The sequence below is a fragment of the Taudactylus pleione genome, unplaced genomic scaffold (assembly GCF_031769625.1).
Source record: "Taudactylus pleione unplaced genomic scaffold, aTauple2 ptg000510l, whole genome shotgun sequence".
NCBI classification, from domain to species: Eukaryota; Metazoa; Chordata; class Amphibia; order Anura; family Myobatrachidae; genus Taudactylus; species Taudactylus pleione.
Genome location: NW_028284912.1, coordinates 3207335 through 3233647, shown reverse-complemented (window position 1 = coordinate 3233647; position 26313 = coordinate 3207335). Strand labels below are relative to the sequence as shown.

Below are 26313 nucleotides of genomic sequence, written 5' to 3'. Positions count from 1 at the left end.
ATAATTTTGCTTCAACTTGCAATAAAGGTAATGAAATTCGGGATGTAGTTTCAATCCCGGCTTTCAGGTTGCCGGTGCTCAAAATGCCGACACCAGGCAGAATCCAATCGTCGGCATCCCGACGGCAATTAGTGGGGTTAGGGTTTAGGGTTAGGCACAAGGAGGAGGGTTAGGCTCCGCTACCTCCCCCAAATGCTTCATACCAATGACACTGCAAGTTAAAAAGTTGCCTAGAATGACTACGGTAATGCACCTTGACGCATGTGCAGTGCAATTTAGACGCATGCGCGGTTTGCTAACAATCGCTCAAATCCATAAACATCGGCATTACGTACAACTCTGAATCAGGCCCTAAGATGACCCTAATTCACCACCTTATTAAATATAGGTGGAGACAAACAAGAAGCCACAAAATGAGAGTGAAGGAGAAGCGTCACCCCAACAGCACAGGGCCAGTGATGTGAGGCTCAAATAACATACGAGGGCGAGTCAAAAATAATCTGCACTCCAGTTATATTAATACTTCTGTTGGCCGCACTGTCTTATCAACACTTTCCGTACTACTGTAGGTCGCTGTCTCCCCAGTCACTGCTGTGCAGGTTTGCACGTGTTACGTCAGTTCATTTATGACAGCAGCGCAGGAAAAAATGGCTGCCCCACCTGCGATTTGCACGAAAGCAGAGCAGGGTGCAGCGATTCATTTTTTTGTGGTCTGCAGGTGTTTCTGGTGCCGATATTTATCAAAGACTTTGTGCACAGTATGGAGACAGTGTTTTGTAGCGAAGAAGTGTGTATGAATGGATAGAGAAGTTCAAAGAAGGTCGCACAAGTGTCAGCCATGAAGAAGGAGCCAGACTTCCATCCATGTCCACGACTGATGAGAACACTGAGCGTGCACGTGAACTGATTCTGTTGGATAGACAAGTGACAGTAGATTATGTTGCAAATCACTTGCAAATCAGCCATGGCTCTGCCTATGCAATAATCCACGACAGACTTGGGTTTCGAAAGGTTTGTGCAAGATGGTACCGAAACAACTCACAGAATAGCGCAAACGTGTTTGGACATTTGCAAACAAATTTTGGACAGATACTCTAAGGGAGATGTAACGTTCTTAAATCATTACTGGGGACAAGACATGGATTCATCACTATGAGCCTAAGAGTAAACCGCAGAGTATGAAACTGAAACATCCTCAATCGCCGACTAAGAAAAAGTTCAAAAGTCACCTATCAGCTGGAAAATTGATGCTTACAGTTTTCTGGGATTCTCAAGAGCCAGTATTGGAACATTATCAGGAAAAAGGTTCAACAATCAACAATGCTCGTTACAGTGAGATGCTCACTGTAGAGCTGAAGCCTAAAATGTAAACAAAACACAGAGGACTGCTATCCAAGGACCTACTTTCACGTACCCTTGTCGCTGAAAGACTGCCTGGGTGAGATTTGTTCAGAAGGGCTTACTCTGATTAATTCTCAGAGGATCCCCCTGAAGTTTAGAAACATCACCTGGCTCTCCTTCCATGGAAGGCTTTATGTGGGAGGGAATCTCACTTGTAGAAGTGTCGATGATCGTGGTTGCCCACGGAGGAGTGTCAAGGGGAGGAGGAGACCATAGACCACTTCTTCTGTGAGTGTCCCTTTAACATAAAGGTTTACAAAACAGTTTCAAAAGCTTTACGTATCCCGTGTCTTTCGGGGCTGAGTTACCCTGAATGGGCTTATGGGGCATTCAAGGGATATAGAATGTTTGATTTGGAATTGGATTGTAATGACGGCGACAACGTGAGCCCGAATGGATGAAATGCCAACAGTGTCAAATTGGCAATAGGGTCAAAGTTCTCCCCTGTGAGGCGGTGGTGGGGGAGATTCTACACGTGGTGAAACGGATGATGATATTGACAAGGGAAGGATGGACGCGGTCAGTTGGTCCCGGTTGTGGCGCCATCTGAGACCCCTTGAATGGGTAGCGGAAATCCTGTTCTTGTCAATTCTTAAGACTTCTGTCCTGTCACATGAGAGGTGTTGAGTAAATTATAGATAAATGCTTTACATACATCTAGATGGCTGTACTTAGGTTTCCGCTACTTAAGGGTTAGGTTAGGTTAAGAGTGTGGGGGGGAGGGATGTGGGGGGGATTTGCCATGGTGGTTATGGGATATAGTATGTGGGTGTCATGACCTGGCCCTTGAGATCAGGGAGCAGCAAACAAGGAGGAAGGATGTAGGTCTTGCTCCTCAGCTAATTCCGGGTGTTGGCGAGACCTGACCAGAGGCGCGGGGTCCACTGGGGCAGGGACTGATGTGAATGGCTGAATATTCTCTCTGTAAAGCGCTGCGGAATATATGTGCGCTATATAAATAACTGGTAATAAATAAATAAAAAATAAAAGTCTTCACCGAGCCCTGGGGAGAATACTCAGCGCGTCACCCACCGCTGCACCTGGCGTCTGACCGCACGGCTAATCAGTGGAAGCCGGCGCCGTGGTGAGTAATGGCCAATCCCAGGCCGAATCCTGACAGTGGGTAGGTTAAGAGGTGACGTGTGGTCTTTCACAAAGTATTGGTGTTATTGTGCAACAATATATTGTATATATGTATTGTCACGACCAGCGTTTCTCGGCATGGTGGTCGGCGGGTAATACCTGTGAGGATGCTGTGGCGGGGGCGTCTGGCGGTGGTGTTGGTGCCTGGTGGGGAGCATTGGCTGTGCTTAGTCCTGTTTGGGCATATTGTCACTCTGTGCTGGTTAGGCCTGGCAGTGCTTCCATTCTGTTCTGGCATGGGCGCCGCCATCTTGCCTCCGGTCATGTGACTTAGCTACCCTATCCTAGAGAGAGCATGTGAGTCACATGCTCTCTCTGACCTCTCACAGTGCGGCAATGGGTATTTAAGGAAGTGCCGAGCTTCCTCTCATTGCCAGTGCAACGTGTTTTTCAGTGAGAGCTGAGAGAGAGAGTTCCTGAGCTAGTCTGCCTGCCAAGTCTGCTATACCTGAACCTGCTGCTAAACCCTGCTGGATACCCCTGCCTCCTCCTATTGCCTCTCCTACTGCCTGAGTACCTGTGTCAGTCATTTACCTTGCACCCTGCCTCCACTTGCATTTCCTCTGGACATTATTGTTTCTACCAGCAATCACTTCAAGTCTGCTAATTCACTTCAGCCTGCCACTCACCTCAATCAGCAATTCACTCCAACCTGCAGTTCTTTTCAGCCTCACAAGCCCTGGGATACTGGATTACCTTCTGTTGTTACTACCATTTTTATGTCTGTAAAACCACTTATTAAAAATTCCACATTTATTTTTAAATCAGCTTCAGTGTCTGCTCCTTAACTACCCCGGGTCCGCAACAAAACCAGAACCTCACAGTTTGCACTGTCCCAATGGACTCGGCCACTGGACAGGAGTCTGGAGCAGATTTATTCCAGTGCATCGCAGGCCGTTTGGAAAACCTGGAAGCTATACAGCACCAAATGGTCCAGTTTCTACAGGAGATGTTTAAACGACAGGATAATCTGCAAACCTCGTTATCCACCCCTGGGGTGTCAGCAACTACACCTACTCCTGTGCCTGGTAATACAGGGAACAGGGTATCTCCTCGTCTACATCTTCTTATGCCAAGCAAGTTCGACAGCAACCGTAAGCTCAGTCGTGGCTTTCTGAATCAGTGTGATATACACTTTACCCTGAAGCCTGATAACTTTCCTACTGCAAGAACTAAAGTGGCATACATTGTGTCGCTGTTGTCCGGTTCGGCTTTAGATTGGGCTTCCCCACTCTGGGAGCGTTCTGATTCGCTGCTGGATAACTATGCAGACTTTGTATCATCATTCAGGAGGATTTTCGATGAACCTGGACGCACTGTGTCAGCATCGTCCAGTATCATGACCCTAAGACAAAGATCCCGTCCTGTCAGCCAATATGCCATGCAATTTCAGATGTTAGCATCAGAACTCATGTGGAATGAGGAAGCCCTCACCTCAGCTTTCTGGCATGGGCTTTCTGACTGACTAAAAGATGTTCTGGTCACCTGTGACCTTCCTGCTAACTTAAACGATATGATTTCCCTCTGTAATAACATTGACCTACGCTTCAGAGAACGTCAGTCTGAAAAGCACAGAACTGACCGGCCAAGGTCATCTACTCCTCCCTCTACTACCCATCCAACCCCTCCTTCTACAGATGAAGAGCCAGTGCAGGTGAATCATACCCATCTCTCCAAAGAGGAACGCCAGAGAAGAATATTAAAAAACCTCTGCCTATACTGTGGAGATGCGGGACACCTGGTGGCCTCCTGTTCCCGTAAGTCGGGAAACGCCCGATCCTAACTGACCTTGGGGACATCAAGTTAGGAGTAATGAGTCTGTCCTCAACCTGTAAAGATTTCGTAATAAACTTAGCCTTAGATTTCAAGTCAAAGCCAGTCTTTGTTGCTGCTTTGTTGGATTCCGGAGCGGCCGGAAATTTCATGACCTCCAGTTTGATTGACAAATTACAGATTCCTTGTTCTTCTCTCAAGCATTCGATTTCCTTGACAGCCGTAGATGGGCGGCCTCTGACTAATGGAGTAGTTACCAAAGAAACTCAGCCAGTACTGGTCCGAATTGGAGCCCTGATTCTGAATCTCTGAGATTCTTAGTGATTCCTGAAGCCTCTCAAGATATCATCTTAGAGCTACCCTGGCTATGCCTGCACAATCCCAGGATAGATTGGTGCTCTATGCAAATTCTTTCATGGGGAGCTGACTGTCAGAAATCCTGTCTTCCTAAGACACGACCTGTGAGGAAAACAGTCTCATCAATACCACCGGCATTTCCCAAAGAGTATCACATGTTTACTGATGTTTTTTCCAAACAGGCTAATATCTTACCTCCTCACAGAGAATGGGATTGCCCCATCGATTTATTGCCAGACAAGATGCCGCCCCGTGGTCACACCTATCCTCTATCCTTGCCAGAGACCAAAGCTATATCCGAATACATTCTGGAGAATTTAGAGAAGGGGTTCATCCGTCCTTCCACCTCTCCTGCCGGTGCTGGGTTCTTTTTCGTTGCTAAGAAAGATGGAGGCCTAAGACCATGTATTGACTACTGGGGTCTTAACGATATAACGGTCAAGAATCGGTACCCACTTCTTCTAATCACAGAACTATTCGATAGAGTCAAAGGATCCGTCATATTCTCTAAACTAGATTTGCGTGGGGCATATAATCTCATTGGTATCCGTGCAGGCGATGAATGTAAAACTGCTTTTAATACCAGGGACGGTCATTTTGAATACCTTGTGATGCCCTCCGGTTTATGTAATGCCCTTGGTGTCTTTCAAGGCTTTGTAAATGAAATTTTTCAGGACTTACTTTATATCTCAATAGTTGTCTACTTGGACGATATATTGATTTTCTCGTCCTCTCCAGAGGAACATCACAAACATGTGAAGGAAGTGTTTTCCCGCCTAAGGAAAAAAATCTCCTTTACTGCAAACTAGAGAAATGTGTCTTTAGCGTACCCAGTGTGAAATTCCTTGGCTATGTCATCTCTGGTTCCAGTCTAGAAATGGACCCCAAGAAGGTTCAGGCAATCCTGGATTGATCCCGACATCAAACCTTAAAAGCCATTCAGAGATTGCTTGGATTTGCCAACTATTACAGACGTTTTATTAAGGGATTCTTCTCATTGTTGGCTCCCATCACGGCTCTGACGCGTAAAGATGCTAATCTTGCTCTATGGCCACCTGAGACAGCCTTCCAGCTGTTGAAGCAAGCGTTTATTACAGCCCCAGTTCTAAGACAACCCGACCTGGATAGACCCTTCTTGTTGGAGGTTGATGCATCATCAGAGACAGTGGGGGCCGTCCTCTCCCAGCGCTATGAAGACAACCGAGTTCACCCTTGTGGATTTTCTCCAAAAAACTTTCTCCTGCAGAAAGGAACTATGCCATAGGAGAACAAGAACTCTTGGCAGTAAAACTGGCACTAAAGGAATGGAGATACCTGTTAGAAGGGGCTAAGTTTCCCTTTACTGTTTTCACCGACCATAGGAACCTCCTTTTCCTCAAAAATATCCAGTGTGTGAGTCTTTTTTGCTCGCTTCCACTTCACTCTGACCTTCCGTTCTGGAACTCTTAATCAAAAAGCAGATGCTTTGTCAAGGTCACTCTCCTGCAACAGTAATTCTGAAATCCTGCGCAGTACTCCCGTGCTGGAGTCAAGGGTGTTTGCCACAATACAAATGCAGCCACCTACTGGGAAAACCTTTGTGGCCCCGGAGTTAAGGAAGCAGCTTCTTACCTGGTCTCACTTCTCACGCTTTGCAGGCCATTCTGGTACCCAGAAGACCCTGGAGCTTTTGAAAAGAGCTTATTGGTGGCCATCAATGAAGGCTGATGTCTCGGAGTTCATCTCATCATGTACCTCATGTGCCCAGCACAAATTCTCACATCGAGCTCCAGCTGGTGAGTTGTTGCCTCTGCCTGTTCCTTCACATCTGTGGATGCATCTCTCCATGGACTTTGTGACTGATTTGCCAAGCTCCCAGGGTTATACTACCATCTGGGTCATGGTAGATCGATTTTCAAAGATGGTTCACTACGTTCCACTAAAGAAACTTCCTACTGCTTCGGATTTGGCTCATCTGTTCGTTATACATATATTTCGTCTCCACGGTCTTCCTACTGAAATAGTCTCTGATCGTGGAGTCCAATTCGTGGCAAGGTTTTGGAGAGCTCTGTGCTCCATTCTACAAGTAAATTTTTCCACAGCTTACCACCCACAGAGTAATGGATCCACGGAAAGAGTTAACCAAGACCTAGAGACCTTCCTAAGGATCTTCATGTCATCCTCTCAAGACAACTGGTCGGAATTGCTACCCTGGGCTGAATTTGCACATAATGCTTCATATCACTCCTCCACAAATCAAACCCCGTTCCAGATTGTATATGGTCTTCATCCCCGAGTTCCTGAGTTCCAAAGCCTACCTGCCTTTGATGTTCCAGCTGTGGACGATACTGTACGGAGGTATGCAGCCAATTGGGCTCAGGTACGTGCTGATTTGGTGAAGGCGTCCTCTCGTTATAAAATTCAGGCTGACAAAAAACGGAGGAAGGTGCCCTGTATGCGAGTTGGAGATCAGGTTTGGTTGTCTACCCGGAACCTACGGCTCAGAGTGCCTTCCATGAAGTTTGCTCCATGTTTTATCTGACCCTTCTCCATCACCGAAATAATTAATCCTATGGCTTATCGCCTTCAGCTACCTTCATACCTAAAAGTCCCAAACTCCTTCCACATTTCCCTGCTCAAGCCTCTGATCCTAAACAAGTTCCGCAAGGTCATTCCTGTTCCTCCTCGTGTGCAGACAGAAAGAGGGGTGGAATTTGAGGTCTCCCAGGTCCTGGATTCCCGTGTCCGCAGAAGTTGTTTACAGTATCTCCTGGATTGGAGGGGTTACGGCCCGGAAGAACGCTACTGGACCGATGCCCGAGACGTCCATGCTCCCGCACTCGTCAGAAAGTTCCATGCGACTCATCCTCAAAAGCCTGGTGAGTGTCCTGAGGCCACCTATAAAGGGGGGGGCACTGTCACGACCAGTGTTTCTCGGCATGGTGGTCGGCGGGTGATACCTGTGAGGATGCTGTAGCGGGGGGCGTCTGGCAGTGGTGCTGGTGCCTGGTGGGGAGCATTGGGTTTGCGTAGTCCTGGTTGGGCATATTGTCACTCTGTGCTGGTTAGGCCTGGCAGTGCTTCCATTCTGTTCTGGCATGGGCGCCACCATCTTGCCTCCGGACATGTGACTTAGTTGCCTTGTGCTGGTGGGTCACATGCTCTCTCTGGCCTCTCACAGTGCGGCACTGGGTATTTAAGGGAGTGCTGAGCTTCCTCTCATTGCCAGTGCAACGTGTTTCTCAGTGAGAGCTGAGAGAGAGAGTTCCTGAGCTAGTCTGCCTGCCTGTTGGATTCTGCCAAGTCTGCTATACCTGTATCTGCTCCTAAACCCTGCTGGATACCCCTGCCCCCTCCTATTGCCTCTCCTACTGCCTGAGTACCTGTGTCAGTCATTTACCTTGCACCCTGCCTCCACTTGCATTTCCTCTGGACATTATTGTTTCTGCCAGCAATCACTTCAAGTCTGCTAATCCACTTCAGCCTGCCACTCACCTCAATCAGCAATTCACTCCAACCTGCAGTTCTTTTCAGCCTCCCAAACCCCGGAATACTGGATTACCTTCTGTTGTCACTACCTGGACTTTTTCCCATTTGCATCACTACAGTTCCCAAGTGCACTTAGTGCTAAACCCGCACTTTCTGTTTTGCCATTTTCATATCTGTAAACCACTTATTACAAATTCCACATTTATTTTTAAATCAGCTCCAGTGTCTGCTCCTTATACCACCCGAGGGTTCACAACAGAACCAGAACCTCACATGTATTATATGATTTATATGTACTGTATGTCAGATTGTTGTAATCTTCTGTTTTAAATAAACAAAGACTCCTATCCAAGGGTGTTGTGTTGTTGCATGACAATGCACGCCTGCACACCGCTAGTCATACTGTCGACACTCTCCAAAAACTTTGTTTTGAGGTGTTAAAGCATCCTTCCTATGGTCCTGATCTTGCCCCATCGGTCTATCACCTGTTTGGTCCCCTGAAAGAAGCCCTAAAAGAACGAAGATTCACGTCTGATGAAGAGGTGAAGACAGCTGTGCATTCGTGGCTAAAACATTTTTTAATGAGTGAATACGAAAGCTTGTTGACAGATGGACAAAGGAGATCATCCAGACCCGCTCGCAAGATGCGATCGCTCGCTGGCAAAAAGGGGCCGGATATTTAAATGAAGCACTCACACTGCGTCGCGTAAGGACGCCCACTATGTTTTAGCGAGCTACGGCAAAGTGCGCTCGCAAATGTCTGATGACGCCCAATTGCCACTCACAACACACGTCATCTCCAGGAAATGAAGGATTAATCGAGACCATCGTGAGCCATCGGAGCTGCTCGCAGCCCTCGGGGTTGCCTTAGCCTGCCACAAGTACAGCGATCAGCACTGGCAGAAATACATGCAGGTGACGTGTACAATGACGCTACATTGCTAATTATGCATGCCCTTTAAACGCCGTTTTGGCGGCCTGACACGCCGGCGTTCGCACAACCACTCCCCCGTTTACAATCACCTTCCCCTGTTACCACCCACAAACGGCGCTATCTATCACTCAAAGCAGCAACCTGATAGTGGCTTACGAGCTGCCAAAATCAGATCGCAACGAATGGCTTGCGCACGTGCACTGCGAATTATACACATACGCAGATGGAAGAAAATCGCTCAGAGCGAGCGATCGCGCCTTAGCGAGCGGGTCTGAATCAGGTCGAAAGTGTATTGAAAAGCAGGAAGATTATGTCGTAAAAAATAATGTATTTGTCTTTTCTGAAAGTTGATTAAAATGAATTCTACAGCCAGAGTGCGGATCATTTTTGACTCACCATCGTAGATACAGGAATATTGTGGTCTATAGTTAAAAGAAAGTTCATATGTCCAACTTGTTGTCATAGGGCCTTACAGAACTCTATTGCGATTGCAGCTCCATAATCGCAAGCAGGTCTGCTGTGAAAATATGCTAATGAATGCTATCGCAATGCTGTCACACTGCCAGCTAAGAGACGCCCACTGCCTCCCACTATCGCTATCTCATATCCATAATACCTTGCAATCATGCATAACATACACATCGGAAACAACGTGTACCATCGGCCCCTCACGCACAATTACAGCAGGTCTGATCTTACTCAAAAATTGCTAACCTCGTTGCACGCAGTAAGTACTCAAACTGCGTATGCCATCGCAATTGCATATTTATGCATGCCCAAGCAACAGCGATCAAGCGGACAGGCACGCCTGCGTTTCTCCGTCCACCCCCCACGTCCCCACCCAAAAAAGGCTGACTACCTGTCATTCACTCTGCGACGACTTGATCGCAGTGTAGCCGGCACGCTCGCGCACTGGCGATGCATACACATGCACAGAACGCAACAATCGGCCCATAAGTTTCCTGATCCGTGATATTCTGTGTATAACACATTGCACAGGGCTGATGATAAAGCTTCTCTCTCATTCCGGCACATCCAGATTCCTCTATCCCTGCCATGTTTATTCTGGTTATCTCAGAAATGTAAATAGCTCTTCCTCTCGGGAGATACTGTAGCTGGTAATCCCGACTACTGGTTTCACAAAGAGTCATTGAAAGGAAACAGTTACTATTCTATTTGGAGAAGTTCTGCCAGAAAGTAACGGGTTTGTTAACGGTAACGGTCGTGTTTGAAAGAACATTTCAACAATAGAGTGCATGGAAAGCCATAGATAAATAATAAAACGAATCTATTATACAGTATGGCATGCCGTAAAGTAGGTAAAACATTTTGTACAAGTACCTTTTGCCTCTATTAAAGTAGATGTTCATTTCTGGCAGTTTTAAACCCCATTTTGCTTACTTTTGCAGACATACGGCCTGATTCTGAGGTGGACTCAGCCGCATCCGTGTCTGCGTCTCTTGGCGATCGCACGCCTGCGACTTTATGCAAACACAAGCCGTTCTCTGGCGTCTTCAATTGCCACCATCAAAACCTGCACCATCTGTATGGTAGATGCAGATTTTCCATCTGAATACGGCCCCCAATGTGAGCGATTGTCTGTGTATGTAACCACTTCAGCGACACGCCCCTGACACTCCCATAACAGGGCCCATAAAACGGACCATCTCTGCCGCTGACAAGCCATCTCCCAGCAGAGATGGACTAGGGAATGAAGGGCCCACCGGGGTAAGGCAGAAGTAGGGACCCATGTGCAATGGGTGTGGCCAGCCAGCAGAGGGGTGTGGCTAGTCACCACAAAGGCTTGGTCAACCTTTAGAGAGAGTATAGTCATCCTGCGGACAACATGGCTACTAGAGCGGAGGTCAGGGACTCTTTTTAAATTTCTATAGTATATACAGGTAATGTATGCAGTATAATGTACCAGAGTGATAACAGCAATACACTGTACTGAATGCATCATAGTCCGAGGATGGCAGAATAATTTAACATGTGTATAATAATATAGCACATGAGGGTGATGCTGTCTATATACAGTATACCACATAAATGCACTGCATGTGATAGGGGACCTCATACTCGACAGCTGTTGTCTAAACCGCAAAGATAACTTTAGGTCTAGTAAAGGCCAAATTCCTGCCGCTGTAAAAAAAAAATCCATTATCAAAGGGCCTGATTCATTACGGATCGCAACTGCGAATGCAATAGCGATTATGCACGCAGTTCATCTGCGATAGTATGCTAATTCAGTGCGATTGCAATGCCGTAGCTGCACTACATAAGGATGCTCACATTACCTTACACACATCCGTAATGTTTAGCAAGACTGCAAAAACATCGGTACTATCGAGTACCATCGTAGCCTCACGCACACCTGCACAAGCTCAGAGCTTACTCAGAAATTGCTAACTTCATTGCACGCTGTCAGGTCTCAGGCTGTGTAGGGCAGCGCAGTGGCTAATTTATGCACGCCCATGCAACGACGTTCGAACGCACTGGCATACCTTTGTTTCACCGACCACCCCGACCATCACTCTGCAATATGTTTGTGTAGCCACTGCGATCGCAGTGACCGGTTTGCGCAATGTGATGCATGCGCATTATGCAACAATCTTCCGATTGCGTGCGTATTAGCAACTGCATTCCTTACTGAATAAGGCCCTAAGTTCTTACCACAGAGATGTCATAAGTGTTGGTTACTTTTTACATTTTCGTACAACTACATTATTCGTTTGCAATATGCTGTATTATAAATGTCAGTTTCACACAAGAAAAGTTAAAATCTATTAATCTAAGTAGTAATTTTGATTGGCAGGAGGGCAAAAATCTGTAGTTTCCATAGAAACATAACAAGCTCCTATGTTCATCCATGGTCCTGCTCCACCATATAACCTAGAAGAGGGAATGAGGCCAGAAGGCAGTAGTTCCCTCCTGGGATTTCCCCTGTACTCCTGTGGTTCAGTCCGGCCCTGTTCTCCAGTCACTGACCTTGGGCCTGATTCAGAGCCGCTCGTAAGCGGCCGCTCGTTCGTTCAGAGCGATGTTTGCCCAACTGCACATGCGTACGGATCGTAATACGCATGCGCGAACCAGTCAGTGCGGGCGAAAATCGTTTGTTCGCTAAATAGCGAATGCCTGCTAATATGAGTGACAGGAGGAGGCGTATGTGGGTGGTAACAGGGGAAGGTGCTTGAAAACAGGGAGTGGAGATCCGAACGCAGGCGTGCTTAAAGGTCAAAACGGGCGTTTTATGGGTGTGCATAATTAATACAGCAGCGTCACTGACCATGTCACTGGGTTATTTTATAGCCAGAACTGCTCGCAAATTTGTGGTAGGAAAAACCAACCACAAGAATAGCGAGCAGTTCATACGCTGGTCGATGTACTCGATTAATCTAATAAATAGCGGACATGACGTTGAATGCGAGCGGCCAGGGGGAGTAGTTATCCAAAAAACGACCGCAAGTTTTGTTCGCTCGTTCAGACATAGAGGCGTGAACAGACCGCAAAGAGCGAACGGTTCATTTGAATAGCCACCCCTTTTTTCTGAACGAACGACCGCAAATAGCGTCCGGCTCTGAATCAGGCCCCTTGAACGCTTAATACATTTTCAATACACTTCTGTGTGTGTGGTCCTGAAATCACTACTGCGACTCTATGACTGATATAGAGAAGGGCGCAACACTGTTGTTAACGCTGTTGAGCGATTATTGGTGATCTGATCTAGTCCCATGATCGACTGATCTGCGACCAACCGATGCTGCGTCTTTGTACATAGATGCTTGGATCTGCACCGCCGCTGGTGGGCGTCTCAATACAAATCCAGGTGGTTGCAACATTTGCATATTTTCGCACAGCCACTGGGTACATATTCGTAGCAGTGGTGGCATAAGGCTACGTGTGGGAATCAGGCCCCTCTGTACGGACGGGATCAGGGCGCATGCACAGTGCGTCTTAGATAGATGCATAGTAAAAAAAAAACAAGCTCAGCTGCATCCGACATCGATGTAGCTCGCAACTTGTAATGAGGCCCATAGAGCGCTGCTTACAGGTGCTGGTTTCTGGTGGTTGGCTAATGTTGTACTGGAGCTCGGGTCTGTAGATAGTGGATGAGGGAGAGGAGTAGAAGTATAGAGATAACTTTAAGGACCAGTCTTTGAGAAAATGTATGCAGCTGTGGGTTGACTGTGTGGTGGTTTTATCCTATGTCCTTGCCTGGCTCTATTGGCACAGGGCTTCATTCATTACAAATCGCAACTGCGATTATGCAAGCAGACGTCCGACTTTTGCGTATTGCACATACGTTTGCATCACAGTGAGTGTCCATGCAGATCCATCGCAGAGTGATTGACAGGAAATGACCATTTGGGGGTGGTCGGTGAAACGCAGGCGTGTCAGTGCATTTGTACGCCGTTTCATAAATTAGCCACTGCGATGGCATACGCAGCTTCAGCTTCACTGTGTGCGATGAGGTTAACAAATTCTGAGTAAGGTCAGACCTGTTGTAATTGTGCGTGGGGCTCCGATGGTACTCGGTGTTACCGATGGTTTCGCAGACTTGCAATGTATTACAGATGTAAGGGGAAGTGGGCGTCCTTATGTTAGGCTGCGACAGCTTTGCAATTGCAAACATTAGCATATTTTCGCAGTGGGTCTGTGTGCGTATTCGCAGCTACGATCGCAGTAGCGATCCGTAATGAATCAGGCCCATAGTCTAAAATATGGAGATGCCATCGAGAGGTCTAGACCACACGTGCATGCATTTCTGGATAGGCATGTCTTGGCTTTGGCGGCGGAGTGGTGCGTTGCCCCTTTATCCGTTTTCTGGATTCCTGTCTGTCCGGGGTTGGTGGCATATAGTTGGCTGGGGAAGACTTTTCCTGTTTGTACGGGAGAATTGCTATTTTAGGGGGTTTAGGGGAAATGTATCAAGCCTTGGAGTGATAAAATGGAGATATAAATGACCAACCAATCAGCTCCTAACTGCCGTTTTACAGTCTGTGGGGTCGGTTGAATTTGGCGTGATGCTGAATAGCCCTGAGAGGGAGCTGTCTGGAGCTATTCAATTCAGCGCGCTGTTTAGTCCGACAATTGCCAGTTAAGTCAGAGAATGCCGGTTCTCGCAACTTTTAACCTGGGTGTTCTCCGACTAAAGTGCCGGTTGCGAGACTGTGAGCGCCACGCTAAACTGGAAAACAGCCTGGCGGCCGGCACTTTAGTCGGATTTCTCCTCGCTCCCTCTGGAGGGGGCGAGAAGAAATCCTTCAGTCAGTCCAAACAGCACGCTGAAATGAATAGCTCCGGGGGCTCCCTCCTGGGGCTATTCAGCATCGCGCTGAATTGAATAGACCCCCGTATTTGAAAAATTACAGTTAGGAGCTTATTAGTTGGTACTTTTTCTCTCTTCAAGGCTCGATACATTTCCCCGTTAGTGAGTTAGTTAGATGTTTGTATTGTGACGGGCTCGATTCTTTACTGAGAAGCTTGAGTGGCTGGAAAGAGCATTAGTCCAGCGTCCATCTTGCTGCAGTCTGGAGTTCGCACTTCCTGTCGATACACTGGGTAGGCTGATTTCACCCTACTGGGGTCAGCGGTACCTCTCAACCAAGCGGGCCTTAGTAGTGTATAGGTAAGGCTGCCGAATACCTCCCACTTGCTTAAAGGGATAGTAAAGCTGGCCACACACTAGACCAACCTACATCCAACCAGCCAACTAGTTGATTGGTTGGAATGAAAACCTGGTAAGGTATGGGAGTAACTGATGATCAGCAATTTGCTCCTAAATGCCAGAAAACAGATGAAAATGGTCGGTCAGACAAGTTTGTTAAATGTTTGGTCTAAACTATTTGTTCAAACAACAGTTTTGGTCCATTTTCCAGCGTTTGGGAGCAAATCGCTGATTATCATTTGCTTTCATACGTTACCAGATTTTCATTCCAACCAATCAACTAGTTGGCTGGTTGGACAGATAATCTTTAGATGTGTGGTCAGCTTTAGCCCTTGCAAGTTGTGGTGTTATTTGATTAAGTTAAGTGGGCGAAGAATAGCTGTCCATTCTTTCTTCCATCACCGTACATTTATTAACTAAAGCTGACCCTTTTGAAGGCCACATTGTTGTCTCATGTCTCTATTTTAGATAACTTTTACTAAGGTTACGTTGAAATCCATTTTTATTATCTGACCTCTGATGATAGGAAATGTATTATTTATTTATTTCCAGAAAATATAAACACAATTCTGCGCTGGTGCATTTATATAAATCATGAAAAACATTTATTCAGTTATACATATCCCATAAGATCAGGTAAAAAACCAACTTGTATAAAAAGTTGCTGATTACAACAATACCGGGTTACGCTGACACAAATATATAAATGTAGCATACGAAAATTGCAACAATAAAAAAGGAAAAAGAAAAAAGTGACCGCTTTAAATTGACAATTGCTAGCGTGGTAGCTTAGATGTAATGCTGAATACAAGAGTTCTGACCCTCTATGCCAATTAGGTATCAGGTGATGTTTCAAGTAAGTAGATTCGAATGCACTTGTTGTGCTAGCTAAAGGCTGTAATGGTCGTACTTGTAGCTTCTTTGTGGCATGAAGAAAACAGTTAGCAATGGTAATTGCCTCCAGTACATATATGCTGATATTAGACCCGATCCTCGGACGCTGGAAGCACCGGTGCTTGTATATGGGACCTCCGATAGCATTCAGTGTCCTCACTTGCAGAGTGCTCACCAGTTGCTAGCGTGCACGGGGCCTGATTCACTTACGGATCACTATTCAGCTTATACGCACGCACCGCACTAAGGCCCTGATTCAGAGCCGGACGCTCTGACCAGAGCGCTCGCTCTGAATCAGGGCCCACCTCCATAAATATGGAGCGTCCTCCTGGACGCTCGTATAGCTGTGGGTCACCACCCACAGCATATATGAGCGTGCAGGATGATGGTCGCGATGGTCTTGACCATCGCGACCATCGCCACTGCGAGCAGAAGCCTGCGGTTGAGTTTCTCAACCGCAAGGCCAGGAGTGATTTTGGCTCTATCAGAGCCAAAATCACTCCCACTGACATCACTAGTGATGTCAGTGGGGCCGGCTTCTGACGGTAGGCGTTCCCTTGGGAACGCCTCCGTCTGGGAGGCATGCCCCCGGCACGCCCACCAAAGGGGGCGTGCTGTCAATCAACATCGACAGCACGCCCCCTTTGATCAGACACTACGAGCGAAGGAAAGTCCTTCGCTCGTCGCGTCTCGCACATGCGCACGACGGAGCTCCCTCCGTCGTGCGCATGCGCAGTGCAGACCATCGACCCACTTGCGAGCAGACAGCCGCTCGCGAGTGGGTCTGAATCAGGGCCTAAGCTATTATCAACGGCGCGATTTAAATGTTTGCATTCGCATTGCGATTGCAGCATTACATAAGGACGCCCACTTCCCCTTACTCACATCCGTATACTAGGGGAACATGGCGAAACAATCGGTAACATCGAGTAACATCGGACCCATATGCACACTTGCACAAGCCCTGACCTTACTCAGAAACTGCTAGCAGCCACGTACGCTATCAGCACTATGGCGGCTTATGGCCACGCAGTGCATAATCTATACACGCCCCTGCAACGGACCCCCCGTTGCCACCAACAAACGGCACTTCCTGTCAATCACTCTGCTCCGGGTCTGAGTACCCTCTGCAAACGCAGTTCCCATCGTAAATTGCTAGTTCGCGCACGTGCACTGCGATGCATGCGGTGTACGCAACAATCGACCGATTATGTGCGTATAAGCAACTGCATTCCTTGCTGAATCAGGCCCTCGGTCAGCTACAGCAGCAACGTATCACCCTGTATGAGCCGGCTCTGATGCTTAGCGGGCGGATGTATGAGACCGCTGCTCGCGCCCAGTATATCCACCTGCAGAGAGCTCGCCAACCTCCAGCTTGCCCGGTCAGCTGTAACTATAGTGTATCTCTCTGTGTTAGCCGGCTTGTATGCCTGGTGGGCAGGGTCTGCATGTACCGGAGGGATTACCAATATTAGGGAGCAGATTGTTGTAATCAGCAACTTTTTATACAATTTGTTTTTTTACCTGATTTTATGGGTATGTATAACTGCATAAATGTTTTTCCTGATTTATATGTGAATGCACCAGTGCAGAACTGTGTTTATATTTTCTAGTGATCGTGTGAGGTGGGCAATAGCTCCTTTTTATTCTGTAGCAGGTGTGCTGTGGTTTTATATTAGCTTAGGTGTCGAATAAGCGCAGTTATTTATATCAGTCCCTGCCCCAGTGGAGCTTACAATCTATGATCCTATTGTCTGCAAACCCGATGGTGAGAGACCTGCGCATGCACAGGATCAGTACTGAGCACGTGCAGGTCTCCTTCTGCTAGATCGCTCACAGTGCGTCCCAAGCCGCAGCAAGGCTGACATGGGGTAGCCGTTTGAGGGTGGGGAGGAGGCAATAGCAGGGACCCCCATTTTGTAGGCGGGTCGAGGCCAGGGTCTGCAATTTCCTGGCCCCCGGCAGAGTGAAAACGCTGGCCATCCTGCGTATCCTGAGTGTTCAGATGGCGAATGTTTTTGCAGATGATCTGATGCTGCGTCCCCGGGTGAAGCAGCGGATCACAGAAGCCGGCAGGAGGCGTTTATTTGCATCTGTGCCCAAAGACACAGCTGCTTGTTTGTACTGCGTACATCGGCCTTATATTCCCTATCATACGGACACACATACACATGAGTGTTAATTTTAATCAGGACCCAAATAACCTACCAGTATATTTTTGGATTGTGGGTGGAAACCAGAGCACCCCGGAGGAAATCCATGCAAGTACGGGGAGAACATACAAACTCCACACAGTTAGGGCCGTTGTGGGAATTGAAACAAGACCTCAGTGTTGTGTTGCAGTATGGCTAACCATTACACCGAGCGTCTTTTGCTGTAGTCAGCGCTGCTTGGTGACACCATCTGAGGGAGTGACACCAAAACAGCCGGGCAGCTCTTTTTCTCTGATCTTTTATCACCCCCTTGGATGGTGTCACCCGGCGCAGCCCGCACCCCTCCCCCCCAGTGATGCCACTGCGCCCAAGAATGCCCAGGGCTTTTCCAATACATTTCTGATACAGTGCACCTAAAGTTGTGACTCTGTGTACACACCGTGGGATGATGCGCTGTGCGACTTTTCAGTGACTTAGGGCTCTATTTACTACAATCTGCATTTAAAATGTGGTTGTAGTGTGATATTTCCGACTAAATTCGCATTGTGCATTTAGGAAATATCACAGGGATTTATCAAAAATCCCCTGCAGGGACAGAGTTTTGCGAATCCCCTCCACACACTTCTCCCTGTGTTTAAAAAAAAAATAAAAATACAGGGGGACTTTGGGCCTGATTCAGAGCCGCTCGTAAGCGGCCGCTCGTTCGTTCCGAGCGATGTTAGCCCAACTGCGCATGCGTACGGATCGTTATACGCATGCGCTAACCAGTCAGTGCGGCCGAAATTCATGTGCTCGCAAAATAGCGAATGCCTGCTATTTTGAGTGACAGAAAGAGGCGTATGTGGGTGGTAACAGGGGAAGGTGCTTGAAAATGGGGAGTGGAAATCAGAACGCAGGCGTGCTTAAAGGTCAAAACGGGAGTTTTATGGGTGTGCATATTTAAAACAGCAGCGTCATTGACCACATCACTGGGTTATTTTATAGTCAGAACTGCTCGCAAAATTGTGGTAGCAAACACCAACCCCAAGAATAGCGAGCAGTTCATACCCTTGTCGATGTACTCGATTAATCTAATAAATAGCGGACATGACGTAGGATGCGAGCGGCCAGGGGGCGTATTTTTCCAAAAAACGAACGCAAGTTTTGTTCGCTCGTTCAGACATAGAGGCGTGAACAGACCGCAAACAGCGAACGGTTCATTTGAATAGCCACCCCTTGTTTTAGAACGAACGACCGCAAATAGCGAGTGGCTCTGAATGAGGGCCTTTGTCTGTGCATGCGCCACCGCCAGATACCGAAACCTCCCCTTGCGAACACCACCCCCCCACCCAGCAACCTTCCCCCTCCCCTGCTCAGATTACACTTACATCCGGTGATCGGTGCTTCAGTGATGTCCTCTGGGGCTCCAGTCAGCTGCTCTCCCGGCTCCTGCACTGTGACCCCAGTCAGTTGTTCTATGCAACAGCTGACCAGGGTCACAGGGCAGGAGCCCGGAAACCAGCTGACCGGAGCCCCAGAGGACATCACCGGAGCACCGATCTCCGGTCCCTGGATGCAGGTAAGTGTTTTGTTTTTTAACAATTTTTTATGGGAAATGCGATATACTGACTAAAAATATTTGATAATTAGGGTTTGGAGTAGAATTTTATGAATTCTACTCCATTGCCCTTTAGTTCATTTTAACACCCTTTTTCACTTTATTTTAGTAAAAATAACGTTAATAAATAGAGCCCTTAAACACTTCCGCAATTAAAACCATCAACTATTGGCTTGAATATCAGCATTGTGTGCGTCTCACAATCTGGTCTAATGTGCAATAACCTTGCGTGAGCTCCATCTGGTGGCCGACATCAGCAACTTATTTTGAAACTGTTTAGAACCTCGCAGATAGCCATCATTCTATGGTGGTCCATCAATGGTTCTGCCATCGATGGACAATGTTTATTTTATATATATATATATATATATATATGTGTATATATATTTTTATATATATATATATATATATATGTGGACATACATATCAAAAACATTCACAAATATGTCAAATATAGACAATAAGTATTTGACGCCAATACATCCAGATTTTCAATATAATATTATTATAAACCAATCAAATACAAAATTCAAAAGAAACAAAACAACGAAAAGAAAACAAAAAGAAAGGAATAGAAAGGGGGAGAAGGGAAGAGGGAGGAAAGGGGGTTTTTAGGTCTCCAACAGATATAATAATCAGCTAACGGAAAGGCACACTTTGGGAACCAGTTTAGACCATTAAGGCTTTGTATTTGGCAGATTATTTCAATTCTAGCCAGTAAAACCATACAGTAGCTATAAAAGTAGAAAGACAATCCGTTGCAGGCAGAGAAATTTCTTCCATAACCATATACATATTTAGTTGGATCAACCAATCTTTGATAGTCGGAGGTGACATTGACCTTCATTTAACTGGTATAACTGCCTTAGCAGCATTATTTATATGTGGTAAAGAGACTTTTGATACTTGGAGATAGGCCAAGATATTATACCTCACCAATAATATCCTTAGCAATTTGGATAACTTGTTTCCAAAAAGAGGTCAATGACGGGCAAAGCCACCATATTTGGAGAGGAGAAACTCTCATTGCATCTCCAGCATGGATTAGAAATACCTGGGAACATTTTATTTAATACACTGGGGCATCAATACCCTTATATTGTGTCTCAATAACTGATACGCTCACGGATGAAACATGAGAGTATCTGGGATGAAACATGAGAGTATCTGGGATGAAACATGAGAGTATTGGAAAGCCTTAAACCATTGTTGAATAAACTGCATATTCAGATCATTGTGCCAGGCACTTGTAAATTTAGGTAGAGACAAAAGCATTATCTATAAGCATCTTATAAATGATAAAGATAGAGTTGCGCATAGGTTTTGGGAACACAGTATTTCAAAGGGAGTCAAATCAAGACACCATGTGTATCAATCTTCCTAAAATATGAGATCAGGTAAATATAGGACCAGTACTTTGACTGATTAAGGCACAGTTCCGCCCTCAAATCTGGAAAGGAGTGGACCCCTCCAGAGAGAACTAATTGACATAACCTTAAATTCAATTAAAAACTCCACTGGAAAATTTGGCCCACCACACAATGACTGTAAACTCAATAGACCTGGACTCATCTTGGCCCCTCAGCAAATCATAAGCAGTTTCCCACACTAACCAAAATGTTATTTGCAGCAGCTGAGCCCCAGGTATGTTGTGATTTTGACACAAATCAAAAGCGATAATTTGAATCTCAAAGATGTGGAAAAAGAAAAACGTACACACTTTCTGTTCTGGGGCGCTCCAGTAATGCCAATGGCCCATTGTAATGATGCCGGGACCCGCAAGCGGACAGCCGTTGGGGGGGAGGGTTAGGTTTAGGGCTCCCGGGGGGGACTTAGGGTTAGGCACCCCCCCGGGAGGGTTAGGGTTAGGCTAGGGGGAGGGAGGGTTAGGGTTAGGCACCCCCGGGTTGACTTAGGGTTAGGCACCCCCCCGGGGGACTTAGGTTTAGGCAGCGGGGAAGGGGGTGGTTAGGGTTAGGCACTTAGAGGGGGGATTAGGGTTAGGCACTTGGGGGGGAAGTTAGGGTTAGGCACCCCAAAGGAGGGTTAGGAGGGTTAGGTTAGGTTAGTGGATACTTACCTATCCACGATCGGGATTTCCAGGCCTGTCGGTCTTCCGCTGCGTCGCACTCTGCTCCTGTCGGGCTGCCGCTGACGGGAATCGATCCGCCGGCCGTGCGGCCGGCGGTATTTCATACCCATTCCCAGCAGCAGGGCCTCCATGATATGGGGTGGGCCTGGTATGGAGGAGTTGTGGTGACGGGTTGGGTATGGGACGCCGGCGGTCAGAATACAGACAGTGGCATTTCCGATGCCTGCAGGTAAGTACCCTTAACCCTCCCCATAACTGACATATACCGCAGCCTAACCCTAACCCTCACCTCTCACAGCCTAACCCTAACCCCCCTCGCCGCAGCCTAATCCTAACCCTCCCCCTCTGCAGCCTAACCCTAGCCCTCCCTCTAGTGCCCTAACCTAACACCAAGTCTAATACTTCTTGTCGGATGTCATTGGTCAGGATTCTGGGGCCGGGATTCTGGTGCTGGCATCCTGACCGCGGAATGCTGGCTTCATCTTGTGGTGAAATGTGCGGCATGGCCATGCCCAGTCAGTGGCCCTCTGCATAAGCACGCTGACCAAGGGGGTGTGCCGTCCTCCCTGTCAGCGCTCCTGGGCCGCAAACATATTTAGAACTATACACTAGTGGTCTAAATGTTATGGGGGTAGATGTATTATAGCGGCACTTAACGTGCGCTATAACGCTTCCTGCTTCGCCTCTTTACCGAGGCGAAGCTAGAAGCACTACCGATGAGATGTATAAACATCTCATCTGCCAGAGCAGGGGAACGATAACTCCCCCCTCTGGCACTACCCGCTAGAGACCGCAGCACGTCAGCCTAGTGCTGATGTGCTGTGTCTCAGTCCCAACCGGCTCCACTGAGCATGCTCGGGATCTCGTAAGTATTGCGAGATCCCCGCGTGCAGCCCTGGAGCCGGCAACCGCTGCTGTGGGGATAGGGCAGCACCAGGCTGAAGCTGTCGATAGCGACAGCTAAAGCGGGCAGAACGGTCAGGCGATTTGACCGTTCACACATTGCCCAGGCTATCGGCGCTGCTATCTTGTAGACAGCAGGGCCGATAATGACAGGGCGCATAGCGCCCCTGTCATTTACTGCCAAACTCCCGATCATACACATGGTAGAAGCGGTATCAGCGCACATAACGTGCGCTGATACCTCTTCTGAGATTCTTATATCTCCCCCATTATAACGTAAAACATACAGTACTGTAGTCTATAGAGGCTGTTTGGAGTATTGGAGGCCTCAAGAATGGCTTGGAGCGCTGATTCCGACCCATGATTCCGGCTCATGACACAGATGAAAACGATTGCCATATAAGTGGATGTTGCAAACTGTCTTGGTGATGAGTAGGATCTGATGTTTTACGCTAATTATTGTACAAATACACCAATCTATAATAAAGCATTCTCTATATAATTTACGGCATAAATAGCGTTCGCTGTGTGGGCCTCTTTAGTTATTTAACTAAAAAAGAATCTGAAATCACATCAAATAAGATCAAAGAACATGGCAGCTCCCACTCACTGTACAACTACATAATCTTCATCCAAGTCCATGAATCCATAATGACTCATATGCAAGGACCTAAATACAGCGCCCGGTGCAGACACTCTAAGCATGATGACACATTAAATATAATTTATATATACAGAAATATATCAATCCCGTCATACATGTAGGCACGATCATGGTCTGAATTTATTTTTATTTTTTTTATGGAAATGATTCATCATTTTATTTCCCAAAGTTCTATTTGTTCAAGGGCAATCTCTTTTAATTAAAAGTCTTTTGTTCACATGACAAAGTGGAGTAGCAGCTCCGTGGAGTGACAACCGCTGTGTCCACAGCCGACAATAGATATCTATAAATACAGAACGGCCTGAGTCAATTTACTGTCATTTCTATAGAAATACGTTATGTTGGCCATTATTTAACTGTTTAGATGAAGTTATTGCAGAACAAATACATTAGGTTTAGGTATTAAGAAAGTCATACTGTATATTATTAGTTATGGGTTATTTTAGGCAAACAGCATTTTTAAATCTACAATTTTTAAAATTAATTCTTCCATGCTTTCCAGAACGCCGCGTGCTGCAGCAATCTGACAGCGATCGCTATTGTGCGCAGGGCAACAGGAATCCAGTCCCAATTTGCAGGGATTATTCTGCTGTCCCTTGTAAAAGGACATTTGTCCTGATATAAGGACAGTTGGGACATACGGCCCACTAAAGAGGTGATTTATTAAGCTTTCTATACAGTGGAGAAGTGGAGTGGACAAAGCAACCAATCAGCTTCTATTTATTATTTTATAGAATGTATATGATAAATGCTACATCGATGATGTTTGGTTGCTGTAAGCAGCTTCTCCACTGGTCCACCTGTACATCCTCTGGTCCAACTATCCACTCTCTGGTCCACCTGTCCACTCTCTGGTCCACCTGTCCACTCTTTAAAAGGCTTGATACATCTCCCCATAAGTGATGGCCCTTCAGCACTATGAGCAAGAGGGGTAGAGGAAAGGGGTTGAGGATGGGTCATGCCCCCATTGGGAAGTGGCTGTGTCCAGGTGAAGCAAACTCTCCATTGATAAATGTTGGGTGGTATGTAGATGTTCACTAATACAGACTTACATATCTCCCACAATCTGAAATTGCCAAATTAGGATTCTATAAGTCCTACCCCGATCTGCCCAAACTCTGCCGGATTCCCCCAAACCCTGCCCCAATCTCCTCAGAAACACCCACCTTTTGACAAACCACCATTCTTTTCATAGCCAGTGTAAATCAGGCCCATTGGGAGGTATTATTACCCTCTATCCTGAGCGTTGGCATACTGTACCCAACCCCTTCTGAGGGCCTGGTGTCATCAGTGTTTTATCCATAGGCCCTCTGTTTGAGCATGGTACCTTTGAAAGAGAAGTTGTGGTAACCTCTGCTCTCTGCTGTATGACACACGTGACCAGGGCCGTAACCAGGGGTGTAGGGAGGGCGGTTCCACCCGGCAGCTGTCTAAGCTGACAGCCTGCCGGGCAGAGGCGGGCTGGGCCAGGGGGGCAGGGTGCCATGTGCCCCCAGCGCCGCAGCTTGTAAAAAGAAGAAAATAAGCGGATGAAGCCGATCCTTAGGAGGTGACAATATACATGAAACATGATCTGTAAATTAAAAACAATTTAACTCAAAATCATTGAAGGTTTATGGCCGATGTGACACAGCTGCACCGCGCGTGTAGCGCTGACCAGACGGAGTTCGGTCAGCACTACACAATGACTGACAAACACACAGCTGCCAGCGCCAGCAGCTGTGTGTTTGTTTTAATTAGCAGCCAATGAGAGTCTGCCAGACTCCCACTGACTGCTGCTGCGCCCACTGCCGGAGCGGCTCCATCTTCCAGCTCCTACAGTGGGTAATGGGAGAGACGTCACGACGTCTCTCCCATAATGCAGAGCGGGTTAGCCTGGGAGAACAGACAGACGAGCGGATGGCGACGGCGGGAGCAGGGATTAAGGTAAGTGTTTTTCTTTTTTTAATTATGTGTGTCTACAGGGGGGGAGGGGCTGCTGCTGGTGACACTACAAGGTGGAGACCACTACTTGGGGCCCAACAAGGGGGCCGACTACTAATAGGGGCACTAAAAGGGGGGTGACCACTACTGGGGACTACTACTGGGGGCACTACAAGGGGGGGACTACTACTGGGGACTACTACTGGGGGCACTTCAAGGGGGGGCTACAACTGGGGGGACTACAACTGGGGGCACTGCAAGGGGAGGGGCCACTACTGGTGGCACTACAAAGGGGAGACCACTACTGGGGGGATGACTACTACTAGGGGCACTACAAGGGGAGGGGACTACTACTGGGGGCACTACAAGGGGAGGGGACTACTACTAGGGGCACTACAAGGGGAGGGGACTACTACTGGTTGCACTACAAGGGGGGACCACTACTGGGGGCACTACAAGGGGGGACTACTACAGGGTGCACTACAAGGGGGGACTACTACTGGGGGAACTACAAGGGGGGACTACTACTAGGGGCACTACAAGGGGAGCGGACTACTACTAGGGGCACTACAAGGGGTGGTGACTACTAGTGGGGGCACTACAAGGGGGGCAGACCACTAGTGGGGACTACTACTAGGGGGCACTTCAAGGAGGGGACTACTACTGGGGCACCACAAGGGGGGGATTACTACTGGAGGCACTACAAGGGGGAGACTACTACTAGGGGCACTACAAGGGGGGGACTACTACTAGGGGCACTACAAGCGGAGGGGACTACTACTAGGGGCACTGCATAGGGGGGAGGGGACTACCACTGGGGGCTCTATATAAAGAACAATACAGGGGGTACTGCATGGGGGGGACTACAAGTTATGCACTATTTAATGGGCACTGCATAAGGGTTACCAATATTGGGGGCACTGCATGGGGGGGACTGCTACTGGGGGCACTATATAAGGGGCACTGCATATGGGTTACCACTACTGGAGGCACTAAATAAGGGGCTTACTACTGGGGCACAAGGGGCATTACACAGGGGGGACCACTACTGGGGGCACTGTATAAGGGGCACTGCATAGGGGGGATCACTACTGGGGGCACTACTGGAGGCCTGCATAAGGGGGTCCTCTCCTGGGACACAGAGGGCACTGCATATGGGCACCACTACCAGGGGCTGCCCCTAATCTTTATTTTTACTTTACGTTAATCCCATATGGACCCGCCTCCTCCCTGGAACACTTGAGGGAGGGGGGCGCAGTAGCATGCACGTGCTCCAGGCACCCTGGCTACACGCTACTCCTTTGGCCGTAACTAGGGTAGTACGACCAGTGCCATGGGACAGG

The 26313-nt window shown here is 47.5% G+C and overlaps 1 protein-coding gene across 2 annotated transcripts in view; it reads right to left on the bottom strand.

The window, feature by feature from the left end:
* COLEC10 (collectin subfamily member 10) overlaps positions 1–26313 on the bottom strand; it is a 527644-nt gene that overhangs the window by 483568 nt on the left and 17763 nt on the right. The window contains exon 1 of one of the 2 annotated variants that reach the window (XM_088450187.1): positions 3079–3167. The exons of the other annotated variant lie outside the window; for it this stretch is intronic. The gene's annotated coding sequence lies outside the window, so the exon portion shown is untranslated. Of the gene's footprint in view, positions 1–3078; positions 3168–26313 lie in introns of those variants that run through there. 2 annotated transcript variants of the gene reach the window in all.